This window comes from Asparagus officinalis, chromosome 9 (assembly GCF_001876935.1).
Source record: "Asparagus officinalis chromosome 9, Aspof.V1, whole genome shotgun sequence".
NCBI lineage: Eukaryota > Viridiplantae > Streptophyta > Magnoliopsida > Asparagales > Asparagaceae > Asparagus > Asparagus officinalis.
Window position 1 is genome coordinate 32,768,686 of NC_033802.1, and position 13,986 is coordinate 32,782,671.

Genomic DNA, 13,986 nt, shown 5'->3' on the forward strand with positions numbered 1-13,986 from the left:
AAGATCAGTCTTAGCAGTCGATTACTAAGCTTAGTAGTCGACTACACTAAGTCTACTCAGACTCTGTAAAATATGAATCTGTATTAGCAATCGACTACACTGTACATTGGTCGACTACTCTGTAATCAGACAGTTTCTGTAGAACAAACTGGACATTAGTAGTCGACGACTACTCTTAGTAGTCGACTACTAAGTAGAAACATGCACATACCTGTGTACTTACAACACTTAACAATCATCGTGTGTTTATCATGCTTTAATACAGTACAAAGCAAGTAATAATAAAACAAAAGAATCATCTCCATGACTATTTAAACCCTTAATTCAACTAATTAGGTTTAATCTTCTCATTAGTCTAGAAATTGTCATAACCCTAGTTATCGAATAAAATAGCATGAACATGCTTGCATATTAAAGTTGAAACTTATATAATTTCATTTATTCACATTTACAGAACCAAAATACCCCAAACTTAGGGTTTAATCAGACTTAATTAACATGTAAGCTCTTTACATCACAAGGTTAGGGTTTTGAGCATGATCAACACATAGAAAAAAGGATACAAACGAAGATCTACACTCCTTTAATGATCATGATCACGTTTCTATTACAAACAACAAGTAAAACATGTAGATCTAACATTAGGTTAAGGTTTTATATTAAAAATCCTCTTTTAATTATGTTAAACAGTTAGATCTAAGCATAAAAATATTCATATTACTCAATAAACCCAAGATCTACACTATGGGTAAGGTTTGGATGAAGGAGATCTTACCTCAATCACAGTGTTGATCTCTTGAACGTGTGTGCAAACTTCTTTCCTCAGCTACAGCCCTCGATCTCTCCCTCTGCTCTATGTCACGTCTCAAAATGCCTCGAGGAACTTAAAAATTAGCTCTAGGGTTTAGGGGGAAGTAGGTGGTTGTAAAACTCTGGTAAATTATCTCATGAATTAGGGTTTTTACGTGTTTAAGAATTCAAGATATGAATTGGGTTAAAAAACAATACAAATCTAACCCGAAAACTAAAACCTGGCACGTCCATGAATACCCGATAGTCGACTACTCCTGCTTAGTAGTCGACTACATTGTAATATATAAGATTCTTCCAATTGGTTTCGAGCTCTTAGTAGTCGACTACATTGTATATTAGTCGACTACTAAGGGTCTTCGCAAACTGGTTCATTCTCATATTCAGGAATATATAACCGGATTGATCTCAAATTAATTCCTAATGTACTCAAACATCAAAATATGCTATTTATCATAGTATAACATATTAAATATCATTTATCATATTGTTTGGTGGGAAAATTTGAAGAAGACAATTGAGAATTAAATTTGTATTATTCTCTCTGACAGGCTCAGAAAAACAATTAATTACAATTCTCTTGATACAACTTCTTTCTAACAGACTTAGAAAAGAAATTACAAATCTTCTTGATCGGTTTCCCGATTTACAAAAGAGAGTATGGTCGACGGAGATCCTTCCCTTTGTTTAAAACTTAGTTCTTCTTGGTATCGATGGAATGCCTCCTTTGAATACTTGCATCGAGTTTGCTTTTCGTTGATGATCCGAACGTTTAAACTCGTGGAACACGGTTGAATCCTCTTGATTGATGTCGAGGATAAATTGCGTGGCAAGTTTAAAAATAACTCTTAACGAGTTTAAGAACTCAGAGCGAGTTTAAACTCTACAACAGAGTTGATTTGAACTAAAAATCGGTTTTATAGCCAAGCACCAAGCTCCAAGACCTTTGTTGTTGAAAAACACTCCAAGATCTCTAAGAACACAGATGTTGATCTCTCTTTATGTGATATGGCAGATGCAAAAAGTTGATCCTATTGGAGAGCCTGAACTCAGTTGAGTTTTCTTCCATTTATAGAGGATTAATGGGTGTAACCCCCCCCCTGTCCCCCCCCCCCCCGTTAATTCGCTCCTAAGTAGGGGAGTGATCCCCTCAAATCGTGGAAAATAGTTTTAAAACTATTCAGCTCGTGTTTGAAAGAGTCAAACACAAGAAATACATTTTGGACACGAATTCTACGTTCTGGACCTGGGACATAGAGTTGGGCTCTGTATTTGAGCTGTATTTGAGCCTGAAAATGCAGCCACGAACTCTGCGTTTTGAGTCAGGAACGTAGCCAGGGACTCTGCATTTTGTGTCTGGAACACAGCCACGAACTATGCATTTTAAGTCTGGAACGCAGCCACGAACTCTGCGTTTTGAGTCTAGAACACAGCCACGAACTCTGCATTTTGCATCTGTAACGCAGCCACAAACCCTGTGTTTTGGGCTAAAAATGTAGCAATGAACCCTGCGTTTTGGATATGGAACGCAGGAATGAACCCAGTGTTTTGTTGTTAGGACGTAGAGATGAACTATGCGTCTTGACTCTAGAATGCAGAGGCGAGCCTCAGGCGAGCATGGCGAGCTTCAGGCTAAGTCCAATGTTTAGGCGAAGTCCAGTCTTGTAGACAGACTTTAGAACATAACTTGCTATGAAGAATATGTCATAACTTTCAAACTGTAAGTCAGAATTAGACGAAATATATATATAAATAGACTATCTCGAAGAGACAGAGCCGATCAAACCCACCAAAAGGGTTCAGTTTACTCCCTTCCATTTTACCAAATTCCTTACGGTTTGAGAGATATATGCGTTTTGATTTGAAGATACCGTCAATTTATAGTCTTTTTTGCTAAAGAATTGTAAAGATCATCATCTTGTAACATTCATCTTGGCTTCTTAAAAATATGAGAGTCGTCAGATTGTAACTCCCAATATTGATTGTGAAGGCTATTAAATTAGAGCTTTCATCGATCTACGTGAAAGTTTTCGAATTGTAGCCTTCTCGAACCCATCAAATTGTAACTTTCATCATCGGTGTTTGATGGAGATCAGCTATCTACAGTAATTTTTAGATAACTTACAGAACCTCCTCCAAAGTTTTTAAAAGTTTACGATTGACTGGGATAAAATTTTGAAATACTTTGGATCTCAACTCTAATCTTAGAGGTGTTTATTCCTTATCATAAAGGAGTTATACTCTGCACCCACTTTGAAGGCATCTTAGTTAAAGGGATTTTTCCACGCAGGACCTATGTGAGGATGAGCTTCAAAAAGAAACTGTAGCGACGGTACAAGTTACTTATGAGCAGAAGCTCTCAAACATCATGTCAGGGCTCACATCCATTCAGCTGATGGGCTTACAAATATTTATAGAATTTTTGGCAAACCTCTAGCCATTAACGGATTTGATAAGCATTTGTAGACTACCATTGAGTTGAGTTAGCATGTGGATTGTGTAAGTCAGTTCCACATATATTGTTGTGCTAAAAGAATAAACTCTCTTAGACTTAGTGTTATGATATCGATTATATAGACTTTGTCAATTTCACGGGAATGGACTACCTAGCCATGCGTGTTAGGCGTAGGCTTATCTCTAATTAGGGATCAAGATAAAGTCCCCCATGCGTGTAAGGTATAGATTCTGGTGTTATTAATAAGAACCTGCTAGGATATTGAATATGTAGGCTTTGCCGCTGTTTTTTCTAGTGTTATGTTTTCACTTGAAATACTGAAAGAAAGTTAGAAGTGCTAGAGGTGTAGTATTAACTTGACATGAATTAATACTTAGAGTGAAATTCAGAAATTTTCTTCATTATCACTAGGATAATTCTAGAAAATCTTTAATTCACTGGGGATTTTATGATAAAAACTTGCTATTCTTGTTAAAAAAAGATTAACAAGTTCATTAGGGGATTTGACTGTTAGAGGTGTGATGTTAACCTAATAGTATTTTATGGGCCTATCGCTCTATTGAAGTGAGTCAATCAGTTAATTTGGTCGTCAGAGGTGTGATTTTAACTTGATGGGTTAGTGGACCTATCACTCTATTGAAGAGAGTTAATAAGTTGATTGTCAGAGGTATTTTATTAATGTGACAAGATTATGGACCTATCGCTATTCAAGAGAGTCGATATGTTGATTGTCAAAGGTGTAATATTAACATGATGTCATCGGAGGTGTAATATTAATGTGATGAAAGGATTGGTTGTCAGAGGCGTGATATTAACATGACAGAATTTGTTGCAATCGGAGCAACATTATGGACTTATCATCCTATTGAAGAGGATTGATAAGTGGATTATCAGAGGTGTGGTGTTAATGTGACATGAATTTGTTGTGATTGGACAAAGTTTGAGAACTTATTATCCTATTGAATAGGATTGATAAGTGTATTGTCAGAGGTGTGATATTAACATGACATGAATTTGTTATGATCAGATCAACTTTGTGGACTTTTCATCCTATTGAAAAGGATTGTTAAGTTGATTGTCAGAGGTGTGATGTTAACATGACAGAAATTTGTGGATATTATGGTTGATAGAGGTATTCTATTGAACATGACAACTCAGAAAATTTATTACTCGTAATCTAGTGGACCACAAATACACAAACCCCCAGTCTCAAGTGCGGGGGGAAAAAGGGGTAGATAGGGCATATCGCCTAGTAGGCCACTATCGTCAAGTCGTTCAATGACATTAGAGTATAATGACTATGATTGGAATACGTCACACAACAGGCCGTTATCTGAAGAGTTTGGCTATTAGAGATAACTGCTAACATGATAGCTTTATGGACCTTCCATCCTATTGAAGAGGGTTGGCTTCAGTAGCCATAGTATATTTCCCTTCTGATTGAGAAGATTGGGCTTGGTTCCATTGTTCAGGTTGATTCTGCTTACTTTGTTCTTTAAATTTGACCATGGCAATAATTTTTTAAGCCTGTTTGCCTTGAGTGATTAGTTGTCTCCAGGAATAGCATTCTACAACCCTTATTTGTGCCAGAAGGTTGGTTTGCAAGTTTTGTTGATAGGTCTCCACTAAGGTAGACTATGTCATACCTGAAGAACATCAAAACCATGCTTCAGAACCTCTTGACGAAGGCTTTGACGGGCTCCCTTTCATGTTCTATGAAAGAGATAAGGGATTGAGATTCTACGATAGCCGAATGCTCGTCATTGAAATTGGTTCCTCTAGCTAACCTCTGATAGTTGACAGGAGGAATGGCTCCTATTTGCGTCCGAGTTCATTGGTAGATTCCTTCAAACTCGTTAGTAATTTCTCTGATGCTTGGAGAACGATCTGTCTCTGACTCATCAGAATTAGGAACTGACGACTTCCCTCTATCGATCACATTGATGGTGACTCCAGGATACTTGGTCTCTAAAGACTTCTTCTAGTAATGACGTTGTAATTTGATTGGTCGAGCAGTGCTCGTCAATCGGTTGACTAGTGATCGGCTAGGCACAAAAGCACGACATTAGCATTCTAAGAGGACTATAGAAATAAGCCGCTCACATTGACATGAATGAGTCACTTTTTGCACCGGTCTTTCTCTTGATAAAAGTTCCCTTAAATCAAAGACTTGGGAAGCATTTCTCACTAAACATGAGGTTGAAGCTAGAACCCCCAGTCCATCAGTAGACGGGACTAGTTCTTGATAAACATGGATCTTAAATCCATGTTAGTCTTTTCTGACATGACGAATCACATCGTGTCCTGAATCAGGAACACGAGGGTCATGTTTAGATTGAAGAAAGCAAGACTGAGGTCTATGTTTTGCTGGTGAAACACACCTCTGCGAGCTTCATTCTGGCTGGTCAACGCAGTCCTGAGACTTGCATTTGGATTCTGGAACGCTCTCCTGAGAACTGCATTCAGGTTGATTCACATTGTCTGGAGACCTACATTTTGGTTCTATAATGCACTCTTGAGAGTTGCATTCTATTTGGGAAACGTGTCCCGGAGGACTAAATTTTGGTGTTGGAACGCGTCCCTGAGAACTGCGTTCAGGCTGATTAACACGGTCTGGAGGCCTGTATTTTGGCTCTGGAACACACTCCTAAGAGTTGCATTCTGTTTGGGAAACGCGTCCCAGAAGACTACGTTTTGGTGTTGGAACGTGTCCCTGAGAACTGCATTCAGGTTGATGAATATAGTCTGGAGACCTACGTGTTGGTTCTGGAACGCACTCCTGAGAGTTGCGTTATGTTAAAAATGCATCCCGAAGGACTGCGTTTTGGTGTTGGAACGTATCTTTGAGGACTACATTTTGAGTTTGGAATGCTCCCTTGAGGGTTGCATTTTAGTTGGATTACACGGGGCTCGTATTTGGGCTCATCAATGTAAGGCTTGCGTTCTGGAGCAGAAACGCATAGCTCTAGCTGAGGCTCACAAACACATAGCTCGCGTTGATTGGAGGATCGGCTCTCTCGAAATTGTACTCATCGTTGGGATCTCCTCCTTCGTCAAGCGGCATTCTTAGCATTTTAAGGCTTTTGCAGCGACATCACCATCTGTACTGATTAGGTTAGTCGCGATGATAAGCCTCTTGTGACCCGATACCTATTGTTTAGGCACGGGCATGGAACCTTCAACTCGATTGACGAGTTTAGCCAAAGCTAAGCCTTCTCCTTCAGAGAGGGGACTGTATGAACAGTGCAACCCCCAAGGAGATAGACCTTCGACGAGTCAGTCACAACTGAAGCTTTAGTCCCCTTAGAAACTTTACAGATCTTGCACATAGCCTTGGGGCTAAGAGATCTAGAGGAGAGTAATTCCTCATACTTGGCTTGGTCGAACTCGACGATCAGAGTTTTAATAGTCGTTCTAGCAAGCTTGGTGTCAGATTGTGCTACCACTTCTTCATCGATGAAAAAGCTAGTCCCCAGCAGAGTTGCCATCTTTGGTTTAGTGGAAAAATTCAAAGAAGACACTTAAGAATTAAATTTGTATTATTCTCTCTGACAGGCTCAGAAAAACAATTAATTACAATTCTCTCGATACAACTTCTTTCTAACAGACTTAGAAAAGAAATTACAAATCTTCTTGATCGGTTTCCTGATTTACAAAAGAGAGTAGGGTCGACGGAGATCCTTCCCTTTGTTTAAAACTTAGTTCTTCTTGGTGTCGATGGAATGCCTCCCTCGAATGCTTGCGTTGAGTTTGCTTTCTATTAATGATCTGAATGCTTAAACTTGTAGAGCATGGTTGAATCCTCTTGATTGATGTCGAGGATAAGTTACAAGACAAATTTGAAAATAACGCTTAACGAGTTTAAGAACTCAGAGCGAGTTTAAACTCTGTAACAAAGTTGATTTGAACCGAAAGTCAGTTTTAAAGCCAAGCACCAAGTTCCAAGACCTTTGTTGCTGAAGAATGCTCCAAGATCTCCAAGAACACAGATGCCGATCTCTCTTTATACGATATAGCGGATGCAAAAAGTCGATCCCATTGGAGAGCCTAAACTCACTTAAGTTTTCTACCATTTATAGGAGATTAAGGGGTGTAACTGCCCACTTAATTCGCTCCTAATTAGGGGAGTGATCCTCTCAAATCATGGAAAATGGTTTTGAAACCGTTCAGCTCGTGTTTGAATGAGTCAAACGCTAGAATTACAATCTGGACACTAATTCTGTGTTCTACACTTAGGACGCAGAGTTGGGCTCTACATTTAAACTGAAAAACACAGCCACGAACTCTACGTTTCGAGTCTGGAATGCAGCCATAAACTTTACGTTTTGTGTCTGGAACGCAGCCACGAACTCTGCGTTTTGAGTCTGGAACGTAACCACAAACTCTGCGTTTTGTGTCTGGAACGCAGCCATGAACTCAACATTTTGAGTCTAGAGCGCAGCCACGAACTCTATATTTTGAGTTTGAAACATGGCCACAAAACCTGCGTTTCGAGCTAAAAATGTAGCAATGAACCTTGCATTTTTGATCTGGAACACAGCGATGAACCCTGCATTTTGTTGTTGGGACGCAGAGATGAACTCTGTGTCTTGACTCTAGAATACAGAGGCGAGCCTCAAGCGAGCTTGGCGAGCCTCAGGTGAGCTTCAAGCTAAGTCCATTGTTCAGTCAAAGTCCAGTTTTGTAGACGGACTTTAGAACATAACTTGCTACGAAGAACATGTCATAACTTTCAAACTATAAGTCGGAATTGGACGAATTATATATAAAAATCAACTCTCTCGATGAGACGGAGCCGACGAAACCCACCCAAAGGGTTCGGTTTGCTTCTATCCATTTCACTAAATTTCTTACGGTTTGAGAGATATCTGCGTTTTGATTTGAAAAGCCTGTCAATTTATAGTCTCTTTTGCTAGAGCATTGCAAAGATCATCATATTGTAACCTCCGTCTTGGCTCCTTAAAAATACGAGAGTCGTCAGATTGTAACTCCCGATGTTAATTGTGAAGTCTATTTAGCTTTCATCGTTCTACGTGAAAGTTTTCCAATTGTAGTCTTCTGGAAGCCATTAAATTGTAACTTCTATCATTGGCGTTTGATGGGGATTAACTATCTGCAGTAATTTTTAGACAGCCTACACACATAATATTCAAATTTGTGAGGTTTTACAATACCACCACATAAGAATGTCACATGCTGGACTACGTCCTCAAACAGTACTCGTCTGAATCCTAGGCGTCCTGAATATGTAGTGTGTAGTCGTACGCAGTATCATGCGGCTCACGGACTAACGCACTGTAAGTGCAGTCGTCTGCTATATCATGCGGTGCACGAACATGCGCACTTAACCACCAAAATAATGATGCATTATGGAGTGTAGTCACCCGCTAAAATTTTTGGTAGCTGATTGATATATTTGTTTCCCTGCACTGATGATCTGATGGTGGATTTTCATTTTATCTTACGCCAAATTGAGAAAGTTTTACTAATGCTAATGTTTTTAGTGTGAAATTTTATTGTTTGCTAGATGAACGAAGGATTTTTTTAGGGTTCTTATCTTTTAACCCAAAGTTTTACTCCAACTTATTTTTAAACCCATGTACTTACAAAATACCTCTTAAACACAAAAATACAAAGATCACTTATTTTTAAACTCAAGTCTTCATAATACGTATAAGTATACATTATATACATATTCAAAACTCAATATCCCCATAATACCCTCCCCTTCTGTAGGTAATAAAAACTACCTTTTTACAAGAGAGAACTCAAATCTCGCCTGTTTGAGTTCGCTTGCATGCTCAAAGCAAGCAAAGCTCACCTACATTCAGAAGGCCAAGCAAAGCTCACCTGTTTGCTTGACTTGCCAGTGCAAGTCAAGCTCTCCTACATTCAAGAGGCCAAGCAGAGCTCGCCTGCAAGCTTGACTCGCCAACGCTTTGCTCGTCTACATGAGCCAAAGCTCGCCTGTTTGCTTGACTTGCTAGCATAAGTCAAGTTTGCCTGTTTGTTTGACTTGCTAGCATGAGTCATGTTCTCCTGTTTTCTCAACTCACCTACACGAGTCGAGCTCACCTGAATGCTTCGCTCGCCTGCACGAGTCAAGCTTGCCTGCAAGAAGTTCGCCTGCATGAATCAAGCTCGCCTAACGCTTGATGGGTCTACCAGCTGACCCCGCCTGTTTGCTAAGCTCGCCTGCAAGCTCACCTGAGCATTCAGACGCCACTCAAGCTAGCCTGTAAGCCTGCCAGCCTCGCCTAAGTAGTGTAAGTGACTACTTGCCTATAGGATTAGGCCTACCCACGCCCCATATCCTGAGTGATGAAAGCATGGCTCTCATCACGTATAGTTGTCATATCCCACAGCTATAGGGGAGGGTATGGTGCTCCTCACCTGTAAGCAGTCACATCCCACAAGTCAAGGGATTGACCATACCTTTCCTTGCCTATTTATAAGCCACATTTGGCAACATGAAGGGGGCTTCAGAGGCCTTTTATAGGGGTTTGGAAGCTTGGAATTTGTAAGGCTCTTCAATCAGAGGCTTCTTACTACTGGTCTTGTGGGCTTGAGTGATTAGGCAACTTGAGAGCTTTGTTGGACATTCTTAAGCAAAAGCTTGGGTTGTTGAAGTGGACTCAATCTGAACTCCTAGATTTGAGACTCTTGGCTCTTTGCAAACTCTTGCATACTTATCAAGCTCGGGTAATCAAACTCAATCACACAAGAGTTTCTACTATGTACTAAAGCTCAACCGTAGTGTTGATCGGATTGTCCAAGGAAGCAAACTCGACGCAAGCATTCGAGGGAGGCGTCCTATCGCTACTGATTACCCCACGTTAAACAATAATAGCATTCTCTCTGCTTCTGTTGTAACTTGATTTCTTGATTTATAATAAGCCATTCTTATTAATATAAGTCTTCTCTTTTCGAGAATTATTTTTACTCCCATACAGAAGATGCAACCACAGTGGAGGAAAATATTTTTTCAACTGAAATGCTGGTGGAGTAATTTGACGAAATTGCAGAGGGGATGATAGTCAAGTCCCTTGTGGTTGAGTTTGACCAAACTAAGTATGAGGAGTACTTATCTTCATCCTCCTTTGGTGGAAATGCATCTCGTAGATGCTACAGAGTTGTGCGTGTAGCCTAATCCCAAGTGGCCGAGGCAACGATGCCTGAGTTCTCTACCCGAGCTATGGCAGGGGGTTCTATCTCTCCCAAACTAACAAAGGCCAAGCCAAAAGCTAAGAAGACCAGCCAAGAGACTGCTCATTGGGTGGCCAAGTAATCCACACAGCTCCATACGCAAGAGGAGACAACTGTTCGTATTGGCATGGACCACACTTTTGTCGTCAACATGAATGCTCCTCTCTCCAAGAGAGCTCAACAGCGATGATGACATGCTCTCCCCCACCAAGAAGCACATGCCCTTATCTCCTATGATGGCTTGAATTACTATTCAACCCTGAGAAGAGCCAAGCGAGGACGTAAAGTTCTCAGTTCTGGCACACTGAGCCTATCAGGTGAGCCTACCTACTCAGACGGGCTTCGCTCTATCAGCAGAGTTCCTAAAACTAGCCAACGTGGCATTTCAGGTTAGCCTGATATTTCAGGCGAGCCTCGCTCTATGAGCAAAGTTTCCCATTCGGACGAACTTAGTAACTCAAGCGAACCCTCCAAATCAGGCAAGCTTCGCTTTTCAAGCCATGTTCCCAATTCAGGCGAGCCCCCTTACTCAAGAGAGCTCCGCTATATTGACAAAGTGCTCGAATCTAATGAACCATCCAGATCAAGAAAGTTCACCAAATCAGGCGAGTTGAAGAAAACATGCAAACCCCATCAGGCCCGCTTGACACCCAAGCCTCGCCCACAAGCATGCCTTGGCCAAAAAGGCAAAGCAAAGACCAGTCAAACAGGTGGACCTCACCTAAATGAACAAGCAGTTGGAACTTTCCAGAAGGCTGAAGCTCGGCAGAACATGAGGCTCGCCTGTCAAGGAAGGCTCGCCTGAGTCCAACACTTGAAGATGTTCCCAAGTGTTCTCACAAGTCTTATCTTGAACCTTCTTCGCATGGCTACGTGTTTGGTTCTTCTGACACCGAGGGTTGTCACCATCAACCTACGATGGATGTCAGAGAGCATCTGACTCGCAAGTGTGTGATTCACAAGGCAAATCCTCAGTGCTACTGTGAAAGGCTCATCAAAGCAGTACTTGCTAATTGCCAGTGTACAGAGGCACCAAAACTATCGGTGTTCGAAAGGCTTTCTCAGTAGCCTCTAGAGTCAAGACTTCCTCGCCGGAGGTGCAATCGCCAGAGGAGACATGCTACTGATGATTTGGAACTCCCAGCTGCCACGGTTAACATGGTAAGGAAAGGAAAAGCCAAGTATTCGGATTCATTGGATCTAAAATTTTCCTTGGGATTGAATTGGCTCCCCGTCGAGCACGAAGGTGTCTACCAATTCACGCGTACTCAAATGGGGGTTGCCATCCCTTTTGATTATGCTTGCTTGTTGCCTATCTACGACAATAAGGATGAGGCATGCTTAGTGATGGCAATGTCTCAGACCTCAAGTTTAGCCTATGGAATGCTCACAATGGTGCACATGGAGGACAACTCTGATGACATTGTCAGAAGAGTCGAGGAGCAGTAAGCGACCATCAACTCCTTGAGGGGAATGATGGAACAACTTCTGAACAAGAAGAAGAAGAGGAATTCACGGAACCAGTGAAGATCCTCGAGGAACCGAGAGCGGGAGCCTACTCCTCCTAACATAACTGAGGAGGAAGATAAACGCGGATCACATTTGGATTATTCATCCAAGTCTTTAGGAAGACTCCTCGAGACAAGAGGCTCGATGAGTTCCAAAGTCAACTCAACACCCTAAAGTTTCAGAAGAGCATGAACGAGCTGGGGGTGGTCAGATCGTATCCAATCGAATGGGATACAATCCTATACTCGGTAAAGTTCAAACAAATGAGCTTAGTCTAGTTTGACGGCAGGGGATCTCCTTCACAACATATCTACTACTTCCTATCTCAAACATGATTTCTCATGGGGAATGATCCTATCCTCACTCGACTGCTCATTGGCACATTGAGGGGGTAGCCTTTGAATGGTTCCGCAAGTTGGAACCAGACTCTATTAAAACATGGGCCGATATGGAAAAGCTTTTCTTAGCTCGGTTCTTCAGGACGACACGGAAGTGTCGATGGCCACTCTGCTCGCTGACAAATAGAAGAAAACAGAGTCGGTCAATGACTTTGTAAAGAGATTTACGAATCGGTTGCTTCATTGCCGTGACCAGGTCTCGAAAAGCACTTTGATCAAGATGTGTCGCAACAATCTCTCGATCGATATTTTATCCAAGGTTAGCGGGGTACAAACCCAAAACTAGAAAGAACTTGTTCGCTAAGGCGAATAAGTGGAAAACATGATCAAAAGGTTGGAAGCCGAAGAGCCTCGATCTAAAAGAGGAGCTTCGGAACCAAGTGCCCCCAAAAACTCTTCTCGATCGAGGGGAAAAGAGATCATGGCTGTCAATTCTACTCCGGCCACCAAGTCAGCTCAGAGATAGAAGCCCAAGTCTTTCGACCAGCGCCCTCCGAGGCAATACAACTTCAAGAAAGACCAAGTTGTGGCTACCTTCAATACTCTCCTCAAGCTACCAAAGACCACGAAGCCTGAAGACGTGAACAAAACAGATGATCCGAACTACTGTGCGTACCATAGATTTTTGGGTCATCATACCACCAAGTGCTATATCCTTAAGGATAAGCTACAAGCTCTTTATAATGTGGGTGTAAGCAATAAAAATTACCTTTAATCCATATCGGAGAAGTTCAGAACAAGACTACTAAAACCTCACCCAAAATAAAAAAGGGAAAATGTTGTTATCTCTCAAACTGGAAGAAATTTGGCGAAATAGACAGGAGCAAACCGAACCTTTTGTGATAGGTTTGGTCGGCTCCATCTCATCGAGATAGTCGATTTTCATATATAATTCATCCAATTCCGACTTACGGGTTAAAAGTTATGGCCTGTTATTCGATGCATGTTCTGAAGCTCGCCTAAAGGCAGAAGCTCACCAGAAAAGGGTGAAGTTAGTCAGAAAAGGGTGATTGTTATAAAAGATAGAGCCTCAATCACTATTTACCTACTCTAAAAAATGGCACCATCTTCGAGACATGATATAGGGGGCAGATTTGGCCACCTCACTGCCAAGTTCAATGAAAGAACTTGGTACCAAGATTCTCCATATTTCTTATATATATATGAGAAATATGATGAACCTTGGTACCAAGTTTCTCCATTGAACTTGGTAGTGATGTGGCCAGATCTGGCCTCTACATCACGCCTCGAAGATAGAGCCTTAATCACTATTCACCTACTCTAAAAAATGGCTCCATCTTCGAGACGTGATATATGGGGCAGATTTGTCCACCTCACTACCAAGTTCAATGAAAGAATTTGGAACCAAGATTCTCCATATTTCTCATATATATATATATATGAGAAATATAAAGAAACTTTGTACCAAGTTTCTCCATTGAACTTGGTAGTAACGTGGCCAGATCTGGTCCCTATATCATGCCTCGAAGATAGAGCCTCAATCACTATTCACCTACTCAAAAAAAGTGGCTCCATCTTCGAGACATGATATAGAGGCAGATTTAGCCACCTCACTACCTAGTTCAATAAAATAACTTAGTACTAAGA